Source organism: Callorhinus ursinus, unplaced genomic scaffold (genome assembly GCF_003265705.2).
Source record: "Callorhinus ursinus isolate GAN/ISIS: 27379988/994484 unplaced genomic scaffold, GSC_fseal_2.0 scaffold15, whole genome shotgun sequence".
NCBI lineage: Eukaryota > Metazoa > Chordata > Mammalia > Carnivora > Otariidae > Callorhinus > Callorhinus ursinus.
This window is the reverse complement of record NW_027397077.1, coordinates 34,053,650-34,077,014: the sequence shown is the minus strand read 5'-3', so window position 1 is coordinate 34,077,014 and position 23,365 is coordinate 34,053,650. Positions and strand designations below refer to the sequence as shown.

Here is a 23,365-nt window from a genome sequence, read left to right as displayed (position 1 = left end):
TATATATAGAAAGGAAAGAAACATCACATAAAATCAAGGGGGCGGGGAGTGACAAATGCATGTAGAAAAGGCCACTGTGGCTTTGTAATGTTCATGTGGAACAGAAGTCAGCAATATTGTCCTGTTGGTGAATGGTATAGGTATTGGTAAATGGGAGGAAGAAGGTACAAAAATGAGTATATATTTCCTAGGATCCATGTTCTTTCACGTGTGTTCTCTCATTTAATCTCCTTAACAGCTTTGAAAAGTGAGAATTATTAGCCCTATTTATCTTGTTTATATGAAAGAAAACTGAAACACATAGAAATTGAAGAATTGACTTAAATTTGAGCTAGCGTTAAGAAAGCCAGGATTTGAACCCAGGGCTGATTCCTCATCCCTCCACCTGAAGCATCTCACACAATGAATCTTTCCCAGTTGATGCTCTTTGCAGGTTTCCCCTGACTTTTCTTGAGTCTCTAGGTCAGATTTCCTTAGAAAGTTGAACTCTCCAGTCAGAAGATATGTATGTCCCCTCCATGGCTACCAGTGTAAACCTTTATCATCCTGCCCTGAGTCAATCAAGGTTGCAGTTAGGGTCATCAGCCCTCTGGTCCTCCTGTCAGTTTTTTCAGTCTGTCTTCCAGCTCCTGTTGAAGTCCTGCACTCTGCACTCTCAAGGTTTGATCTCTGGCTCAAAATTTGAGTCTGAATTTTGGTTCTTGTTAGTCTCAGTGTCTGGGTCGCCACGTCCATGCTCACTGTGTTTTTTTGTTTTTGTTTTTTTATTTGAGACAGAGAGAGAGAGAGAGAGAGAGAGAGAGAACAAGTGGGGAGGAGGGTCAGAGAGAAAAGGAGAAGCAGACTCTCTGCTGAGCCCGGAGTCTGATGGGAGCCTCGATCCCAAGACTCTGGGATCGTGACCTGAGCCGAAGGCAGATGCTTAACCAACTGAGCCACCCAGGAGCCCCTCTGCTCCCTCTATTCTAACTGAAGCTCTTGCTCCTAGTTCCCTGCACCCTTACTCTATGCTTCTACTACCCACACTGTGCTAAAAGCCACACCCTGTGAGACTCTTTGATGCCTATCTCTCCTTCCCACCTGTGCTGATTTCTTGTCTCTCTCATCTGGGCTGCCTACTTCACTTTCTCTTGCCAAGGCCCCCAGACATCAGACTTTTCCTGATATGATGTGCAGAATGAGTGTTATTCCCATGCATAACACTGTTCCACAAGTATACCCAGAGTTAGATAAAATCCAAAGTACATAAGCAGATAGTACCACCAATTTGTATTCATTTCACATTGCATTCCTTAAGGTATTTTTTCTGATATGTCACTAATACAGTTTACCAATTTTATAATCTCAGAATTATAATTTATGTAGGAAAATCAGTTAACATGACTAATCTAATTTTTATCTTCACTTTAGAAGAGGAGTTATGCTCTACTAGTTAATGAAACAAGCAAGTATATATCATCAAAGAATAAACATAAAATGTTTTATTTTACTGTGATGATTATAAGACTTATAATTTCAGGATTTTAACTATATATTATCTGTGTCACATGTACTATCATGTGATTTTTGACTGAGACATTGTAATTGTGCCATTATTGTAGCAATGTTTTTGGAGTCCTCTTCACATTTGCCCTAGGTAAGTGTGCATGTACCATTTATGCTTTCTTAATCTGTGCTTGCTTCATTATTAAATATTTATGAGAAAAAATTAAGTTATTGATAGCATGTTGTACAGTAATTTTTAAAAATACTTTCAATTTCCAGTTATATATTAGTGATAAGAGGACAGTGAATTTTTAGCACAAATGAGGGATTGTATGTAATGTCCCAGGCTGTGGTGGCTCCTTTCTCTTTAATTTGAGAAAACATTTCAGAATGGATATGAGTGAGAGTGAAGTTATTATAGGGATGTCCACAAACAGGTTGATCATCTACTAACTTTAGCATATTAGTACTTGTGCTATTGTTGGTATCCAGTTACTTTTGATACCTCACTGTTTGATGCATTAGTACATCTTAATACTGTGGATAAGAACTCCATTCTAGATGTTGATGTTTAAACTCACAGTGCTTGTGGGAGCACCTGGGTGGCTCAGTAGGTTGAGCATCCACCTCTTGGTTTTGGCTCAGGTCATGATCTTGGGGGCATGAGATTGGGCCCCACATTGGTCTCCGTGCTCTGGTTCGGAGTCTGCTGGAGATTCTCTCCCTCTGCCCTTCCCTCCTCTTGTTCTCTCTCTCAAATAATAAATAAAATAAAAATCTTAAACTCACAGTGCCTCCTAGAATTTTCCAGTTTTTTCAGACTTTCGCCCTTACGTTTTTAAATCTGTTTCTTTTTGTTAACCAAAATCTGTTGGTATACCATGTTGGAAAAGGATGAGAAATATAAAGCTAAAAAGTCATTACATTTTATTAATTCCTCCTAGGTAGTATTGATCCAGTTAGGAATCATCAAGAATCTCTTGTGTGTGGTCATTAATATTGTCAAAGAAATACGGAGGTCTTTTGAAATTAGAACTTTAATAGAAAATTTTCAGCTGTAGGACCCTGAGTGTAACTCTATGTGTAAAACACCTGTATGTAAATCTCATACACAGTTACCTGGCATCCTGATACATTATGGTCAGAGCAGTGTTTAAAAATACAAAATGGATTTTGTTACTTCTCTGCTCCGTAGCTTTCATTGGCTCTTATTGCTCTCAGAATAAAGGCAGAAATCCCTAACACACCTACCTGTTTACATTCACCTTACACCTCATTCATTTTCATTCTTTGTGTTCTGGACATTCTGTCCTCTTTTCAGTTTCTTGAATGTCACTGTCTTGGGCCACAGGAGCTTTATTAATGCCAATCCCTCTACTTGATCCTTTGACTCTTCTCTCCCCACTGAGTCATCTCACATCTCAGTTCAGGAATGATGTTTCTGAACTCCTCAATCCACATCAGCCCCTCTAACTAAATATTCTTTCTTTTTATAGTAATTACAGTTTTCATGATACATTCATGTATGATTCTGTAACTAATACTTGTTTTTCCATCAATATGAGCTGCAAGTATGAGTGGTATGAGCTCCAAGTAGGCAAGGCTTTGTCTGATTTGTGTTTTTATTGTTTGTTTCCAGTGCCTAGCACATAATCTGCTCTCAGTGAATAAATGAATGAACAGATCAAGTAAAATAATATGAGTGACTGGTGATACATTTTAAACTTGTTTGATGGTCTACCTTGGAAGCACAGCTACACATAAGCCTCAGCCAAAGAATGTTCTTTGTCTGCCTGAGAAGGTCATCTACCTTTTGGATCCAGATTCAGTTGCACTGCACGTGGGGCAGCAGCTAGATCATCAGTCTATCAATTGCCCTTTCAACCAGGGATTTAATTTTTTATCTTCTGAATTGCTATTAGAGGGCAAACAATTGTTGACAGGGTGAGAATTATTTTATTATAAAATACATTCTGTTTGTTTAGTTCTTCTTAGCTCTCTTTTATATGGATCTCATTTGGTCATCATGACAGCTCTACTATAGAGACAGAGCTGGTATCATTAACAAATGAGATAACTGTCTCCTGTTGGTTATGCGACTTACCCAAATCATGCCCTAAATACACAGTTGAGCTGGGACTTAAACTTGGGCCTTAGACTTCAGTCCCTGACCTAGCCTACTAATACCAAGCTTTTTCCTCTCTAAGTGGACATATTATTTGGAAGCAAGGGGTCAGTGAATTTCATTTGGTAGCCCCTTGCCCCACCATAAGGATAAATGACAGATATCAGCTTAGGCTGGACATAGTTTATATAACAGGTTTCAGAAGTTGAAGACCTTTTGCTCTCTGTTGAGATATCATGTTATACAACTTGAAGAACCCTTTCTGGTTCTTGACTATAGTTCTGTCATTTATCCTTCCTAACCCCCAAGTCTCCCTTCTAATTATTGAAATTCTCTCCCTAATAAACCAAACTCTACTAATTACTTTCCACTCATTTCTGCCTTGGAGTTTTATGTGTGTTTTGGATGCTTAAATCTATTGCATGATAACAATGGGAAAGGACATTTATCCTTATTTTGGTCCATTGTTCTGAAAAGTATGTCATTTGTCACTGTAAATCTTATTTTGAGGGCTTTTATGAACATCTTAATTCTTTTATGATTATAAAACTAATACATATTATATAAAACCATATAAAGAATAAACATAAATAATCCACATTCCATATTCTAATGATAGCATTTGGCATAATCCCTCTCAGGAAAGTAAAAATTATTTAAAAATACTATTTTAAATTTAAATAGCTTTATAGCATTCTATTATTTGAGTATAATTATCTAACCATCCTTGCAATTTTTTAATACCTACATTGTTTCTAATATCTCATTACCATAAATTGTTTTGGGTGAACATCTCTCTCCAAACCTATGATTATCTTCTTAGGATAATTGCTTAGAAGTTGAATCATCAGGTTCATGGGTAATAATGAAAAAAAAACTCACATTTTTCTAAAAGTAAAATATAAAATTGGGAACAATAATAAAATAGTACCAAAGAGTTCAAAATAAAAATTAAAAGCATTATTTTACCTTTGTAAAAATGAACTCAAAATGGGCCTACATATAAATGCAAAACTATAAAACTTCTGGGAGATGACATAAGAGAAAATCTAGATGACCTCAGGCTTGGTAATGACTTTTTAAATGCAGCACCAAAGGTACAGTCCATTAAAGAAATAACTGATAATTTGGACCGCATTAAAATTAAAAACTTTTTTCTTTTAAAAGATACCGTCAAGAGAATGAGAAGACAAGCCACAGACTGGGAGGAAATATTTGCAAAGGACATCTATGATAAAGGAGTGTTAAAGTCAAAATATTCAAAGAACTTTTAAAATTCAGCAATAAGAGAATGAAGAATCTGGCTGAAAAATGGGCAAAAGATCTGAATAGACACCTTACCAAAGAAGATATATAGCTGACAGATAAGCAGATGAAAAGATGTGTGACATAATATGACATTAGGGAATTGTAATTAAAACAGTGAGATACCACTATTAGGATGGCAAAAATCCCAAACACTGACAATACTGAATCCTGGTGAGGATGTAGAGCATCAGGGACTCTTATTCTTTGCTGTTGGGAATACAAAATGGTACAGCCACTTTGGAAGACAATTTGTCATATTCTTACAAAACTAGACAGACTCTTACTGTCTGATCCAGGACTTGTGCTCCTTGGTATTATCCAAAGGAGTTGAAAACTTATGTACACAAAACTCTGCACATGGATATTTATCATAGCTTTATTTATAATAGCTAAAACTTGGAAGCAAACAATTGGTGAATTCACCTTCAGTAGGTGGACTGATAATCAAATTGTGGTATATACGAACAGTGGAATGTTATTCAACACTAAAAGTAAATGAATTATCAAGCTATGAAAAGAAACATAGGAACCCTGAACACTTAACTGAGTGAAAGAAGCCAATCTGAAAAGGTTATATACTGGATGATTCCAGCAACATGACATTCTAGAAAAGGTAAAACTGTGGCGATAGTAAACAGATCAGTGGTTGCCAGAGATAGAAGTGGGAGGACAGGTGAATAGGCAGAGCATAGAAAATTTTTAGGGCAGTGAAGAAACTATTCTGTATGATATTATAATGGTAGATATGTGTCTTTATATGTTTGTTCAAACCCATAGAATGTAAAACACCAAGAGTGAGCGCTCATGTAAACCATGGACTTCAGGGGATAATGATATGTCAGTGTTGGTTCATCTGTTGTTACAGATGTATCCCTCTGGTGCAGGGATGCTGTATGTGCATGAAGTGGAAACAGGGTGTAGATGGAACTGCTCCTACTTTTCACTCAACTTTGCTGCAAACCTAAAACTACTCTAGAAGATAGAGTCTACGTAATAAACAAAAGCTTCTCCACCCCTAGTCCCCTCTTTCTACAGGCCCATTCTTTAGAAAAAATTCATCTTTGGCCATTTCTCATTTCTCTTTTTAGTTACTCTGGTAGTTGTAAGATGCATATAATCTCCAACTCTAACACTTGATTTCTCAGCTTCTGGAAGTTTCTTTTGATGCTGTGCTAAGAAAGATGAGGAATTCAGCTCATGTTTATTACCGCCCCTCCCCACTATTTTGTTGGCTATATGGTTTTACTAGTAGTTTCCTTTGTAACTTTTAAACTGTATTTTGGTATCTTAATTTTAATGCATTATACATCTTGGGATAGTGGTGTGTTTGGCTTTCCTTTTCACTGTGTCACCATTGTCATGGGAGCCACCTTAAAGATTAATAGGTATGGTGGTAGTGGGGGAGGGACGCAGTAATTCAGGGTGGCATTGAGTTAAAAGAAGGGAAGGAAATGGTGCTCTTAATCTCTAGCAATATCAGTTGGAAAAGATCTGAGATGCTTACACATTAAAAACAATCAGGGGTCTCACTCACAGCAGTTGGCCCATGCTCAGTGTCTTCCTGCCATTCATTTTTCATGCCCACTGCTGCCACCTCCACCTTTCACACTGGAAGAGGAGATTTCTGCACTCATCATTGATGATGGCTCTGGTATGTGCAAGGTGGGCTTTGCTGGGGATGATGACCCCCCTCTCCTGGCCATGTTCCCATCCATTGTCAGACACCCCCTGGACCCCAGGGCATCATGGTGGGCATAGGCCAAAAGACTCCTATGTGGGCACCAAGGCCCAGAGCAAGCAGGACATCCTGGTCCTCAAGTACCCTATCAAGCCCAGCATCATCAACAACAAGGAGGACATGGAGAAGATCTGGTACCACACCTTCTGTAATGAACTGTGCATGGCCCTCAAGGAGTCCTCTATGCTGCTGACTGAGGCCCCCCTGCACCCTAAGGCCGACCAGGAAAAGATGACTCATCATCATGTTCAAGACCTTCAACATTCCCGCTATGTATCTGGCCATCCAGGTTGTGCTGTCCCTGTACGCCTCTGGCTGCACCACTGGTATTGTCATGGACTCGGGGACAGGGTCACCCACACTGTGCCCATCTGTATGGGGTACTTCCTGCCCCATGGCATCCTGTGTCGGGACCTGGCTGGCTGGGACCTGATGGACTACCTCATGAAGATACAGAGAGTGATTATAGCTTCACCACCACAGTTGCGTGGGAACTCGTGTGACATCACTGAGAAGCTCTGTGAGGTTACCCTGCACTTAGAGTAGGAGATGGCCACTGCAATGTTGTCCTCTTCCCTGGAGAAGAGCTGTGAGCTGCCTGACAGTCAGGTGATCACCATGGGCAAGGAGTGGTACTCCTGCCCCGAGGCGCTCTCCCAGCTCTCCTTTTTGGGTATGGAGTACTGTGTTATCCAGGAGACCATCTTGAACTCCATCATGAAGTATGATATTGACAACTGAAAGGACCTCTACTCTAACAGAGTGCCATCTGGTGGGACTACCATGTACCCAGCCATCTCGGATAGAATGCAGAAAGGGATCACAATGCTGGAGCTCAGCATGATGAAGATCAAGGTCATTGCTTCTCCTGTAGGGGCTCCATCTTAGCCTCACTGTCTACCTTTCAGCAGGTGTGGATCAGCAAACAGGAGTATGATGAGTTGGGCCCCTTCATTGCTCACCTCAGATGTTTCTAAATGCCCTGCAAGCAGATATGTAGCATTTGCTGCATGAGTTAATTCCCAAGTATAAATTTGCCCTGGCAAATGTATATACCTCATGCTAGCCTCATAAACTGGAATAAGCCTTTGAAAAGAAATTTGTCGTTGAAGCTTGTATCTGATGTCAGCACTGGATGGTAGAATTGTTGCTGATTTTGACCTTATATTCAAATTAACTTTTCCCTTGGTATGTGTTTAATATCCTGTACATACCTTTGATTTAAATCCCTTGTACATGAGGCTCAGTCACTTCATGGCTAAGGTAAAAACATGTTTATGGACGAGAAATCCATTGGTTTGATGAACATCCTCCATACGATTCTTGATCTGTGTAGGGTATTAATGTGTGAGAGCTGCCTAATCCAGGATTTCTCTAGAGGCTGGCAAGATTTTTGAATCAGTTGACATTTTTATGTCTTGCTGATCTGACAGCTTTAAGAAGGTCTGAGCCTTAGGACCCATTTTAGAACACTGTGGGTTGTTACTGCCTTGAGTTGGAAAACAGTTTGCCTTTACACCTGTAAATTTATTCATCCTTTTAATTTATGTAAAGTTTTATGCACAATTCTTTAAGAGATGACAACAAATTTTGGTTTTCTACTGTCATGTGAAGACAAACATTAGGCTCCCAGCAATGTGTCATTGTGTGAGGAAAATAAAATGCTATAGTAAACTGGAAAAAAAAAATCAGCAGATAGCCTCCTTGCTTCTTGTTCCAACCTTTCACTTTCATAAGAAACCTGAGGACATGAGGTATCCAACAGAATATTATTAAGCATTTTTTCTAATTATAGTTTTAGGACTTGCATATTTTCTACAGAGTTGTATAATAGTTAATTTAGCCATTTACTGATTGATTATCCCTGAGAGCTTTTTCTGGGGCCCTATTTTCTTCTTTCTTAGTACATTTTCCCTCACTGATCTTACCTGCAGTATGCTGATGACTCCCAAATCTGCATCTCTAGTGTAGTCTATTATTACTTTCCTTGAACAGGTGCCTCAGACTTAACGAAATTCACACGTGCACTTGTCCTTTCTCTCCAGAACTTCTTAATATTCCACATTTCAATGAATGGTAACACTTTCAAACAATTGCTCAGGCAAAAAAATTGGGTGTCATCCTTGACTCCTCTATCTCCTTTATCTTCCTACATCTGGCTGGTCAAGTCCTGTTGATTCTCCCTGCTACGGTTTTTTTTTTTTTTTTTTTTTTTTTTTTTTTTACTGTTCCATTTACTTTTTTCTGTCTTTACCATTATTGTCCTCATCCAGGTTACTGTGTTTTTCAAGTGGATTACTGTAGCAGCTTTCTGTCTGATTTTTCTGCCTCCAGTGTTACTCTCTTTAAATTTATTCATTGTGCTCAACCAGAATGATCTTTCTAAAATACAAATTCCATCAGTGTTACTCTCCTGCTTAAATCTCTAATATAAAAATGTGTGTATTAGTCATGGTTCTCCAAAGAAGCAGAACCAATGAGAATGAGGCAGCGAGATACATAGGAAGAGATTTATTATAGGAATTGGCTGATGTGGTTTTGGAGGCCCAGAAGTCCCAGTAACTGCTGTCTGTAAGCTGGAGAACCAGGAAATGTTATAATTCAGGCTATGTGTAATGGCATGAGAATCAGAGGACTGATAGTCTAAGTCTCTGAATCCAAAAGCCCAAGAACCAGGAGCGCTGATGAATCAGTGCAGAAGATCAATGTCTCAGCTCAAGGAGAAAGAATGAATTTTTCCTGTTGGCATGTTTTTGTTCTATTCAGGACCTCAACAATTTGAATTATGCCCATGCACTGGTAAGGGCCATGTGCCTTACTCAGTCTAATGATTCAAATGCTGATTTCTTTCATTAACACCCTCAGAGACACACCCAGAAATAATATTTTCATCAGCCAACTGGACATTCCTTAGCCCAGTCAAGCTGACTTGTAAAATTAATGATCACAATATGAAGATATCTAATATTTATCATCTATATCTACATACCATCCATCTGCCCATCTATCTATCCATATACACACATACACATACACACAATCATGACCTTGAAGACATGTGACTACAGATCTCATTAGCCTCTTCTTGCTAGAAGAATTTCTTTTTAAAATTTTATTTATTTGAGAGAGAAAGAGGCTGAGCGGTGGGGAGAGGCAAAGGGAGAGGGAGAAGCAGACTCCCTGCCGAGCAAGGAGTCTGACGCAGGGCTCAATCCCAGGACCCTGAGATCATGACCTTAGCCGAAGGTAGACACTTAACCACCTGAAGGTAGACACTTAACCACCTGAGGTGTCCCAGAATTTCTTTTCCTTGATTATGCCATGCTCTCTTGTACTTCTGGAATGTAACACAGTTTATTTCTTTTGCCTAGACTATTATTCCTACTCCTCTTTAATTGGTAACTCATTCTTATCTTTTGTGTCTTGACTTGGCTTACATATCTTTTTCTCCTTGAATCCTTCCTTAATCATTGACATCTGGGATACGTATCATTCATAAGTCCTCCCAGAGAAATGTTTTTGCTTCTTCCCTGAGGATATATTTTCATGATGTATATCAATTCTTGTTTGCATATTTGATCCCAGCAGTCTGAGTTCTGTACATATATAAATATACACAAGCATTTATATGCATGTTTATTGAATGAATATGTGGGTGAACGTGAGAAATGGAAAGATTCTATCCAGCATCTACATAGATTTTGGTGTTAAAAAGAAGTCTGTAAAAGGAAAAAAATAAAAGCAAGAACATGAAAGAAAACATTTAATACCAGAAGGTAAAGTTTCCAATCATTGCTTCTACTTGGAGTGAGAAAAACATGGAATAATTCATATTCCCTTTGATCTTTGATAAATTGGCTCCTTTCCATGAATGTTAATTCATAAAATAGAAATATTTAATCATAAAAATTATTCATTTTTAGTCTGATCCATGATTTTTTTTTGCATTCATTCAATAACTATTATTAGTGCCTACCTTACTCCTGGAGCCATTCTAGCAATTGGGCTGTTTTCAGGAAGAAGTGAAGAGATCCATAAAATGTTGAGAAAAATGAGTAGTGCAAATAGGATTGAAATATTTTCTTTTCCTTTTTTTAAATTGAAATAAATTTAACAGATAACATTATATTCGTTTCAGGTATACAAAATAATGATTCAATATTTGTATACATTGTGAAGTGGTCATCTGAACAAGTCTAGTTATCATTTGTCCTCAGAGAAGTTACAAAAAATTGTTTTTTTGTGGTGATGAGAATTTTCAAGATCTTCTTTCTTAGCAAGTTTCAAGTATGCAATATTATTAACTGTAACCATTATACTATATGTTACATTCCCATGACTTTCTTAATTTATAACTGGAATTTTGTACTTCTTGGTCTCCTTTGCTCATCGCCCCATCTCCCTTCCCCTTTTGCAACCACCTATCTGGTTCTATGAGTTTTGTTTTGTTTGTTCATTTGCTTTGTTTTTTAGATTTTACATGTAAGTGAAATCATACAGTCTTTGTTTATCTCTGCCTGATTAATTTAGCATAATACCCTCAAAGTCTATCCATGTTGTCACAAATGGCAAAATTTCATTCTTTTTTAATGATTGAGTAGTATTCCTTTGTGTATATGTATGTGTGTGTCTAGGTATGTGTGTATATATGTATATATGTGGAGATATATATATTGTTTCCATATCTTGGCTATTGTAAGTAATGCTGCAGTGAACATAGGGATGCATGTATCTTTTTAAATAAAATTTTCATTTTCTTGGGTTAAATACCCAGAAGTATAATTGCTGAATCATAAGACAGTATTTTTAATTTTTTGAGGAAGCTCATACTGTTTTCCACAGTGGCTGTACCAATTTACATTCCCACCAATAGTGCACGAGGGTTCTCTTTTCTCCACATCCTTGCCAACACTTGTTATTTCCTGTCTTTTTAATAATAGTTATTCTGACAGTTGTGAGATATCTTATTGTGATTTTGATTATGATTTTTCATTTTCCTGCTGATTAGTTATGTTGAGCATCTTTTCATATGTCGGTTGGCTGTCTGTATGTCTTCTTTGGAAAATGTCTATTTAGATTTTCTGGCCATTTTAAAATCAGATTATTTGGTTTTTTGATATTAAGTTGTGTAAGTTCTTTATATAGTTAGATATTAACCCCTTATTGGATATGTGATTTGCAAATATCTCCTCCCATTTACTAGGATGCCTTTTTATTTTGTTGATGGTTTCCCTCATTGTATAGTAGCTTTTTAGTTTGATGTAGTCCCATTTATTTATTGTTGCCTTTGTTGCCATTTCCCTTGGAGTCGGATCCAAAAAAATATCACCAAGAATAATGTCAAGGAGTTCTTCTTAGGAGTTTTATGATTTCAGGTCTTACATTCAGGTCTAGCTAAAGGGTTGTCACATTTCATTTATCTTTTCAAAGAACCAGCTCTTAGTTTCACTAATATTTTCTGTTATCTTTTTTAGTCTCTGTTTTATTAATTTGTGGGTGCTCTTATACTTATTATATCCTTCCTTCTACTAATTTTGGTCTTTGTTTATTCTTTTTCTAGTTTCTTTAGGTGTAAAATGGCTTGTTTATTGAAGATTTTTCTTGTTAGTTGAGGTAGGTCCATATCACTAAAATATTTCCATATAGAACTGCCACTGCATCCCATAGATTTTGATGTGTTGTATTTCCATTTTCATTTATCTTAAGGTATTTTTTATTTCTCCTTTGTTTTCTTCATTGTCATTCTGTAGCATGTTGTTTCACTTCTACAAATTTGTAATTTTTCCAGTTTTTTAAAATTGATTTCTAGTTTCATACTATTGTAGTCAAAAAGAATACTTGATATGATTTCAGTCTTCTTGAATTTATTAAGATTTGTTTTGTGGTGTAACATATGATCTACCCTGGAGAGTGTTCCATGGGTACTAGAGAATGGCTATTCTGCTGCTTTTGCATGAAATGTTCTCTATATATCTATTAAGTTCATTTGGTCTAATTTTATTTTCAAGGCCAGTGTTTTCTTATTGATTTTCTGTCTGGATGTTCTATCCATTGATGTAGTGAGGTATTAAAGTCCCTGACTACTATTGTATTGCTGCCAATTTCTCCCTTTAGTTTTTTTGGGTGCGTAAGTATTTACAAATGTTATATCTTTTTGTTGGGTTGACCCATTTATTATTATGTTATGCCCAGTTTTGTCTTTTATTATAGTTTTTGTTTTAAAGTCAATTTTGTCTGATGTAAGTATAGCTACCCCAGCTATCTTTTGGTTTCCACTTACATGAAACCATTTTTTCACACCTCTTTAACTTTTAGTCTGTGTGTATTTTTACATTTATAGTTTCTTATTAGGCAGCAGGTAGATGATGATTGTGAAGATCTTCTTTTTCCTCATTCAGCCAATCTGTGTCTTTTGATGGGAGAATTTAGCCCACTTACATTTAAAGTAATTATTGAAATGTATGTACTTAATGCCATTTCAGAGAAAGAATCTGAAGTAGACTCTGCACTGAGCACAGAGCCTGACTTAGGGCAGAGTCCCACAACTGTGAGATCATAACCTGAGCTGAAACCAAGAGTCGGAAGTTTAACCAACTAAGCCACCCAAGTGCCCGTAGGTAGAGTAGTCCTGTTTGGAAATTTTTCCTTTCAGCACTTTGAATATATCATGCCACTCTCTTCTGGCCTGCAAAGTTTCTGCTGAAAAATCTGCTCATAGCCTTATGGAGGTTTCTTTGTATGTAACAAGTTGTTTTCTCTTGCTGCTTTTAAGATTCTATGTTTATCTTTTACTTTTGACATTTTAATTATAATGTGTCTTGGTATGGGTCTCTTTGTGTGCATGTTGTTTAGAATTATCTGGGCTTCCCGGATTTTTTTTTTTTTTTATGATTTTACTTATTTGTTTGACAGAGAGAGACACAGTGAGAGAGGGAACACAAGCAGGGGGAGTGGGAGAGGGAGAAGCAGGCTTCCCTCTGAGCAGGGAGCCTGATGCGGGGCTCGATCCCAGGGCCCTGGGATCATGACCTGAGCCGAAGGTAGACGCTTAACAACTGAGCCACCCAGGTGCCCCATGGGCTTCCCGGATCTTGAGGTTGATTCCTTCCCCAGGTTAGGGAAACTTTCAGCCATTATTTCTTAAATACATTTTCTGCTCCTTTGTGTCTTTTCCTTTTGGGATCCCTATAACATGAAGGTTATTCCACTTGTTGTCCTAGTTTTTCAGTTCATTTATTGTATTCTTCAGCTCTGTGGCTTCTGTTTGGTACTTTCCTATATTTTCTATCTCTTTGTTGATGTTCTTACTGTGTTCTTGCATTATTCTTCTTATTTCATTGACATTTTTATGAACATTACTTTGAACTCTTTATCACTTGTCTCTGTTTCATTAAGGTATTTTTTTCTGGTGGTTTATCCTTTTGTCTTTTCATTTGGGACATGTTCCTCTGTTTCCTCATTTTGCTTGACTCTCTGTTTGTTTCTATGTATTAGGTTAAACAGCTATCTCTTACAGTCTTGAAGGAAGGGTCTTGTATAGGGAATGAACCTTATCTTTTAGCTTTGCCCTAGCTCTTGGTTGTTTCTTGAACTGTCTCTCTCATTGTTTCAGACCCATGGGGTCCAGAAATACAATTCTCCCTGGCCACTAGAGCCAAGCACTCAATAGGTATCCCCTGTGTAGGTTGCACTTATGTGCTGGGTCTGGCAGCAGTTGTAGGAACAGTACAGAGTACTCACTGTACAGTACAGTACAGGGCACTCACTTGCCAGTGCTAGCAGGCTAGAGTGAAAATGATACCTGCCTATGTCAGTGCCGGAAAGGTAGAGGGAGAGTGTGAAGATGGTGCCCACCTTGCCGGTGCTAGCAAGATAGAGGTAGAATGCCAAAAATAGTACTTGTCTGCTCCTCTGTCCTCAGAGAAGATCCCAACAGGTTTCTGCCTCTTTGGCAGACACCTTAACGTTAATAAATGAATCCCCTTCACATATGGTGTAAATGCTTTTCAGCCAGCTGCTTTTGTGCTGGGTCCTGGAGTGAACAAGTTTGCACTTGAGCCCTGTAAGGGTGGAATATCCTTTCTCCACGAGTGTATATTTCTCCTAGATTTAAGCCTGTTGATTTTCCAAGCCAAAATTGGAAAATTTGGGTGCTCATCTCTTCAGTACAGGTTACAATGGTTGGGGACCCTGATGTGAGCCAGAGACCCCTCACTCTTCAGAGAGAAACTTTATATTTCTGTGATCCCTCCTGATTATTCCTGCTGTGGGTTGTTGTGCCAGGGGTGGGGTTTTTGGTAAACTGTATCTCTGCTTCTCCTTCCTGTCTTAATGTGGCTTTGTGGTAGAGGATCTGTTTAGCTAGTTTCCAGGTTTTTTTGTTTTGTTTTGTTTTTTACAGAAGGAATTGTTTCATATGTAGCTATAGATTTGTTGTGTTCATGAGAGCAGCTGAGTCCAGGATCCTCCTATGCTGCTGTCTTGAACTACCTGTCCCTAATTTGTTGATTTTTAAAAGTAGGAATACACAGAGTCATGGAGGCTACGTGACTTGTTCTAGAAACAGTCAGGACCAGATGCCAGATATCTTTATTCTCAGGTACTATGTATATATTGAACACCCATAAAACAGCATTGTGTTTCTTGTAGAAAGTTATCCAAGTTCCCAGTTTAGACACCTTAGAAAAATGACCGTAATTTTTTAAGGTTAGGATGTAATCGGTCCAGTACATATGGGAGACTGATGAATAATAAGGACTTAATAACTAATTAGGCAGGGGTGATCTGGTTAGTCCCTGGGAGAATCTGGTAATTGTTGGGGCACCTGTGGGCATACTGAAATATTTATTGGTATATCAGTGTAAACACTGATGCTTTTTTTTAAAAAAAGATTTTATTTATTTATTTGACAGAGACAGAGATAGCAAAAGAGGGAACACAAGCAGTGAGAGTGGGAGAGGTAGAAGCAGGCCTCCGCCTGAGGAAGGAGCCTGATGCGGGGCTTGATCCCAGGACCCTGGGATCATGACCTGAGCTGAAGGCGGACACCCAATGACTGAGCCACCCAGGTGCCCAAAACACTGATGCTTTTATTTTGGGGAAGGGAGCAGCAATGCCCTGCTTTTCCCATTTATCCTTCTTTCTGGGGGCTCATTTTATATTGACTTCAGTTTATAATTCATATTTTCACCTAACTCACCCAGGTTCAGGGACTACCTTGAGAAACTTCTATAACAGCATTTCATCTCTGCTTATCTGTACCCAAACAATTTTTTATGACTCGGTCATTTTGAAACTGCAGTGTGATAGTTTAAGACCTTATTGAATTGCCTACTTTATTTTAAACAATCCAAATTGGTAGTGTGTTCTGTTAGTAGAGCGGGGTAGCCTTTTGTGGATATAAAGAAACTACTACCAAATTAAAGTGGTACTTTTTGTAGTTTAGTAATCACTGACTGGAATGATCTAGATTGACTACTTCCTCATGGAATAGGAAAAACAGCTTGTGATAATTAAATTAAAAAATGACCCACTGTAGGTAAAAACCCCCTACAAGGAGTTTTATTGCCATATCCTATACCTCATTGTTCAGCAGAGTAGGAAGATTTGATGTAGATAGTTTTTGAAGTGTATCAACTCACATTGACATGATCGGCCATAATGACATCCCTCATGATACCATCTGCAGATCTCAATATAAACACTGACCAAGCTCCCACAGAAAGTGTAGTGTTTACTCATTGATCTACAAAGGGTATGCTGCTGCCAAACACCCCATTTGTACCTGGATCTGAGGATGAGTCTTCGTTAAGTCCAGATCATTTGTTTGGGATTCACTATTGAAAGCCTAGCTTAGCAGAGGGTACAGATATTTGCCTTATGTAAATCCGTAGGCTTTTGTTAACTGCAGCTGCACATATGAAATTACTAAATTTGAGAGTTAGGGACTCCTGGTGAGACCTGTGCAATCTCCTGAATTTTTTACCTTTTTTTAGATAAAGGAGGAAAGGAAGGAAAATAATCTACTGACCTTGTGGGGATTGGCCCAGCCATCAAAAGCTTGAATATTCTTGTTTTGAATACAGGTGTAGCAACCACACTGGAATCCCTTTCTTTCTTAATGCACAACAGTTTGGGATATCTAAGGTAGTGAGAGTGTATTAGAGATTGTACCTTTTTGGCTGGTGAGATCTTATGTGCCCTGGGATTGTCTTTATAATTTCATATGACCTTGAAAGTTTTATTGAATGATCAACAAACAAATACACGTACAGGTTGTTGTTTATAGCTTTCTTTTTCCTTTTTTTCTTTTGGCTGCAAGCAAGCATAAATTCTTCCTCTTGTATAGTACTCTGATTTCCTTTGGGAGAACTGACCTCCATCATTTCCTTTAATGTTGCTGGGACAGTAAATTTCCAGGTGCCTGTCTCCTTCCATGGAATCTGAAGAAGACAGAGCCTTCTGCTCTGTGCTTCCAGGGGGCTGACATGTGACCTCTCCCTGGCAATCAGATTTTTTCTCTCTCCTGAACGAGTGATTTAAGGACACAAAATACAGTTGGAAATTATTTATCTTGGGGAGCAGCTGCAGTAACTTCCTCCTCCCCCTGCAACAGTTAGCTTGCTGTGCTTCTTGCTTCTTGGCTTTCTGGGGTTTGCTTGGTTGCTGCATGGTGCTAAACCTGTCTCTCCAGGCTCTGTTGGTTCTATGACATTCCATCCAATATATTTGCTTTTGTTTGTTAGTCAACCTCAGTTGTGTTGCTTATGATCAAGCCCTCTGATGCCTGTGTCCAACTCTAGTGGCCTAAAATGAACTCCTTTTACATTTATCAATGAGGGACTGGGAGTAATTTGCCTTGGACACTCACTAGTTGTAGTTGCTTGTTCTGATCATTCCCATTTAATTTTCACCTGTAGTCTTTGCCACTTGACAGATTAAGAAACACATATTTTCCCTAGGCTTAATAAAACATGGGATAAATTCCTGTATAATGAGATCACTCTGAGAGTTAATATAATATTGATGACCATGGTGTAAAGGTGGCATGGTTTTTATATCCCAGATTCCCATGTGGCATACATATTTACTTCCCATTGTCAGGATTCTCCCTTACCAGGATAATATAATGTACTGTTGACCTACTCCTCTGATAAATGCTGTGATTTTCTCACATAAAGAGCTATCTATATGTTATCAAGGTATAGTGGTTTTTTAAAGGAAGGCTGTTACACTTGCCTCTGACTGCTAAAGATCTCTCTTTTCCAGAACCTATCAATAAAACGGGAAAGAAAAAAAAAGATGTCTTTTCTTTGCATGTGTAAGCAGTAAAAGGCATATCAGTGGGGCTGTCAGGATAGCAGACACCTCTGTGACCTGATCCTCAAAATCATCAGTTCGTTTCCTTTCTTGCAGATAAAATGTTACCTAGTTTGGGTAACAGCAAGGGACAGGGTGAGAGGTTGAAATAAAACAGCATGCTTTCTACTTGAAGGGTTGTGTTATTTGAGACAAGTTCTCTGTATTATTTTCCCCGGGCAATGGGTGATTGCATTTGAAAGCAAAAAGGGGCCTGAAAAATCATCTATTTATAACTATCTCATTTCATTAGTGAGGAAACTGAAGTTCATAAATGTTATTTAATTTAGCTAAGATTATATGGTTGGTTACACCACACTCCTCCTCCTCGATTTCTTGTAATAAATTCATTCTTGCCTCTCAGAACTGGGTGGTGGTCAGCTATTAACAGGCCAACTCTCTAGGTGGTTCCAAGGTAGAAGGTTTTGCTTTCTCTTGTTCTCTTGCACAGTACATTATTTGGAAATACCTGCGAGCTGGCTTGAATCCTCTAGAAATGACAAGATCTTTTTATTGTTTTCCTTGCTAGAAATTTTTTGTGGACATAGGGTTATTAAATTCTGTAATTCAGATGTTTTGGTAAGTTAAGTTTTGGGTACCCAAATGTGGATACAATAAGAAGTATATATTTGGCCTTTGTCCTAGGTTCCTAGCACATAGCTCCTAAAACCCTCTAATCCTTAGAGTGATCAGAGTATCTTTTGTATCCTAATGAGATGACTGGTGGCTGAGGACCCCCAGATAGCTTCAGGATGAATACTGGTCCCTAGAAGGACTAAGGCATGATTAGAGGATTAGAACTTTCAGTCTAACCCCTGACCTCCAGCATTCATTGGTATTAATCACCAATAGCAAATAATTTAATCAATCATGTCTACATAGGGAAACTTCCATAAAAAGCCCTAAATGACAGAGTTTGGAGAGCTTCTGGGGGCTGTGAACACATTGAGGAGCTGGGAAGATGGCATACTCAGAAGGGGATGGAAAATCTGAATCTCCTCCCCACCTTGCCCTATGCATCGTTTTCATCTGGCTGTTCCTGGGCTGTATCCTTTATAATAAACCAGTAAATGTAAGTAGGGTCTTTTCCTGAGTTCTTTGAGCTATTCTAGCAAATTATCAAACACAAAATGGGATGTGTGGGAACCCTCAAATTTGTACCAGGTCAGACAGAAGTGTGGGTACTATGGGCACCAAATACTTGGAACTGGGCGTCTGAAGTGAGGGTAGACTTGTGGGATTGAGCTCTTAAACCTATGAAGTCTGATGCCAACACTGCACAGTGTCAGAGTTAAATTGTAGGCCACCCAGCTGATATTTAGAGAGTTGGAGAATTGGTTGGTGTGAGGTAAAAACCCACCCATTTGGTGTCAGAAGTGTTGTGAGTAGAAACAGTATATGCATGGACAACTAGAGAAGAATGCCAGAAGGAATAGGCCTTATTCTGAGCCCTAGGTTTAGGCCAGCCAGGGAGAAACTGGCCATGCACTGTGTGTTTGTCTAGTGTTTTACTTATTTCTCTGTATATCCTTTACTGGTTTTATTTATTTAGAGTTTATGTTCCTAGAACTAGTTGTTGTCTTGATCTTGATTGCTTTGTAAACCAGTCAGCACTCTTGATGGTGAAGTTTACATAACACAGTGGTTATGAGCATAGTCTTTGCATCCAGGTTTGATTCTTATTTCCTATCTTTACTTACTGGGTATCCTTAGTCATAATAATTCCCCTTTTGGGGGGCCTCAATTTCTCTTTTGTAACTTGGGAAAAATTATAACATTCACCTCATGGAGTTATGAGACAAAGCATGTAGAGGCTTCTCAGAGCCTGACATCTGGTAATGGCTGTAAGCAGTGTCTAGTGCTGGTGCCACAGGTACTTCTGTTATTAACTAAAGTGGTCCATTTAAAAGAACTGAAAAAAAAAATAAAAGAATTGATATGTCAGGGTTCTAAGAATTTACAGTGTATTTTTTTTTTTTAGGATTTTGAACCTTAGAAAGCTGGAGGAAAGAATACTGAATGTTCTTTACTTAGAGGGAGCAGGTGTTTGAATTTCTCTGTAACCACATTTTCCACCATCCTGAAATTCCCCTTACATCTGATCTAGAGAAGCAATGAAGCAGAGCTGCATAAAGGTGAGGGCAGATCAGAGAACATGGCTACTGCTATTAGTTAAAGTTGGGATTGGCTCTAATTGGGCCCATGGGGGCCACTTTCTATGAGCTAAGTTACTGGAACAGCAGTGTTACCCTGAGTGTTCTGTCTCCTGCCATCTGCTACCAAAGGATGTGTGCTTTGTTCTAGTATAGGATGAGGGATATTTGGACTCAGCTGAGTGCAGTAGGAAATATGCATATTAAGAGGCTCAGGGAGGCATGGTAGAGTGGCTTGGTGTGGGCATAGTTATGTTTTGAGTTAGAGCAGGTGTCTAGGAAAATCTATTGGTTGAAGTAATTTTAGTGTAAATCATGCTATTAAACATAAATTTGTAGTCATGGATAATATTTTAAAAATGAGTTACAGGGTCCTCTGCACAGCCTGGAGCATCTGATCTCACATACCTCTCCTACCTCTTCTCCCACCGCACCCACCCCCCATGCCACTCCCACTTTTAGTTCCTTCAGAAAGCTCTTTCCCATCACAGGGCCTTTGCGTATTTGTTAACTCTGCCTGCAACCTTAACCTTCAACTCTTCCCATGGCTACTTCTCTTGCTCATTCTTTAGGTCTCAACTCAAATGTTACTTCTTCAAACAAGAATTGCTCTCAAATACAATTAAGGTTTCTATATTTGTAATAGTTATGTCTCATAAGATGATAAAAATCCAGCAGAAAAGGCGTTCCTTGGTCTTTGACACAGGGAGCCCAGGGATGGAGCTAGCTTCAGGCATGACTGGATCTGGGGACTCAAAAACAATACCTCATAGGTTCTAGCTCTCCTCTGTCTTTCCCATCTCTCAGCTTGGTGACTCACTATTGAACTCATTTTCTCTGTCTAGAGGCTTATCCTACCATGTGATTGGAGGGAGAAGGAGGCATGTCTAAAGACCACTTTATATTCCTCTTTCCAGGGCTTGGCTAGGCCTGGGTTAGGGGAGGGCATGGAGCCTTTTTTTGAGATATTTTCCCAGTGTAGTGTGGAGAACATATATGTGCGTGCATGGGTTGGAGAGGGGTGAGGAGCGTGGAAGGGAGACACAAGGAGGAATGCATTACATGGACAAAAGCCAGAAAGCTCTATTGTAGTCTCCCTTGTGGCTTTCTCTTTTAAAATGCAGTTGTTTTTCTTTGTCTTTTTTTTTTTTTTAAGATTTATTTATTTATTTTAGAGAGTGAGAGAGAGAGAGAGAGAGAGCGTGGGAGGAGGGGCAGAGGGAGGGAATCCTTAAGCAGACTCTCCATTGAGCAGAGAGCCCTACCAGGGGCTCCATCTCACCACCCATGAGATCACAACCTGAGCCAAAACCAAGAGTCAGATGCATACCAACTGAGCCACCCAGGTGCCCCTATGGTTGTTCTTCATAGCACTTGTCCAATTTGAAATTTAGTGTATTTTGTGTGTTCATTTAGTTAATGTCTGCTGTGTACTTCTCTAGGTTGGCAGTCAGTTCTACAGTTTTCGTAGTGGTATTCTAGTGCCTGTGGCTGGCATATAGGAGCTTGGTAATTACGTGTGGAATGAATGAATTGAATAGTCAAGGATATCAGAGTGTGGGAGAAGAAGGGAGACAGATGTGTTGTGATCTTATTTTTACATCTAATGAAGCTCTGGACTATTTCTTGGGGAATTTCGTCATTTCAGTGATTGTTAGAGACAAGAGTTGAGGGCAAGAATAGGTCAGTGGTTGCTGAAGTATGGTCCCTCGGCCAGCAGCAGCATCACCAGGGGACTTGCTAGAAATGCATATTCTCAGGCCCTTCCCCACACAGGGCCTGAGTTAGGAACTCTGGGAATGGGACTCAAAAACCTGTGTTTTAACAAGCTCTCTGGGTGATTTTGATGCATAGAAATGTTTGGAACCACTGGAATGGGGGATAGGAGTAGATCATGCTTACACAGCTGTGTCATATAAACATTATTGGCAGGGGCTGCTGCCTGGATTGTGAAAACTCCTTTTTGAGCTGAAGGATGGGAGTAGAGTAGAAAGTTTAAGAGCTCTTGAGCCAGGTTTTCTGGTTTAGAATCCTGGCTTCTCTGTTAATAGAATAAGTGTACAGGTCACTCAATGTCTCTAAGCTTCCATATAAAATAACCATAACAAATAAGTACCAAACTCATGGAATTACTGTGAAAATTAAAAATGATGATGATAAAAAAATGATGATGATTATAGTAACCAACATTTATTAAGCCCTTGCTAAGTGTCTAAATGTGATGCCAAGCTTTTTCCAAGTGTTAACTTGGTGCTTACAAAGTGCTTAGCACAGTGCCTCACACGTAGCTAACATTTATTGAATGCTTATCACTATTGCTTATAAATGGAGAATTAATGGACTTTGTGTATTTGGAGTGGGTCAAAAATTTCCCAAGCCAAGGGACCATTGGTAAAGGTTGATAAGACATCTGTATGACTTGGGAGATAGTGGATGTAATGTCCAACCTCCTATTCTGTGTTTGCTCCCATTCTCCTGCTTTCTGATGAGTCATCTTTCCTGTATGTTCCTGTGTTATTGGCTGCCCTTGATGCATAGCATTACAATAAGCACAAACACTTGTAAACCTAGTGATCTCTAACCAAGGTCATCTGACCATTATAATGAACTTTTATAGGTGGGATTAACTGAAGGTGTTTACTGTACAGGCTTTTCCTGAGCTCTGCATTTTTGAATATTTGCACTTTAGGGATTTTTCTTAGAACTTACTGAGGCTTTTTTAACCTCAGCTGACCTTTCCCTACTCATTGCTCACAGTCAAGGTCACCTAGATTTGGATTTGACAGGCCCATCAGTTTTGGTCAGTTGAGCTCTGGTCCCCAGGGATTTGGACTATTTAGTGCTGTTTGCTTGCATGCATGTCAGCTGGGCCTATACATGTAGACTGAGGTACCTGGGAGACTGAAGAGCTGTGTAATGTGGTACGTGGCCAGTCTTTTATTATTGAAACATCCCTTGGGTATTTACTGTATATAAATCCCTGAGCCTCCATTCTGGGGAATGCTAAGAAAGTTATAGTTTGTCACAGTGAAATTTGCTTGTTTGAAACAGTCTGGGGCCAGTGGTATTTGCACACAGGAGAAGATGCGTTTTACCTTGAAGCAGACTGAAAACTGGAGATGTGGGGTGGGGGTTAGCATGGTACAAGTTGCTGTTACACAGAGGTACACCCTGGAACCTCTTGGGCACAATTATCAG

General features: G+C 38.9%; 2 pseudogenes; both read left to right on the top strand.

The window, feature by feature from the left end:
* Positions 1–23,365, top strand: part of LOC112833766 (glyceraldehyde-3-phosphate dehydrogenase pseudogene) — a 98,799-nt pseudogene that overhangs the window by 52,030 nt on the left and 23,404 nt on the right.
* On the top strand, positions 519–7,633 carry LOC112833764 (actin, cytoplasmic 2-like; annotated as a pseudogene).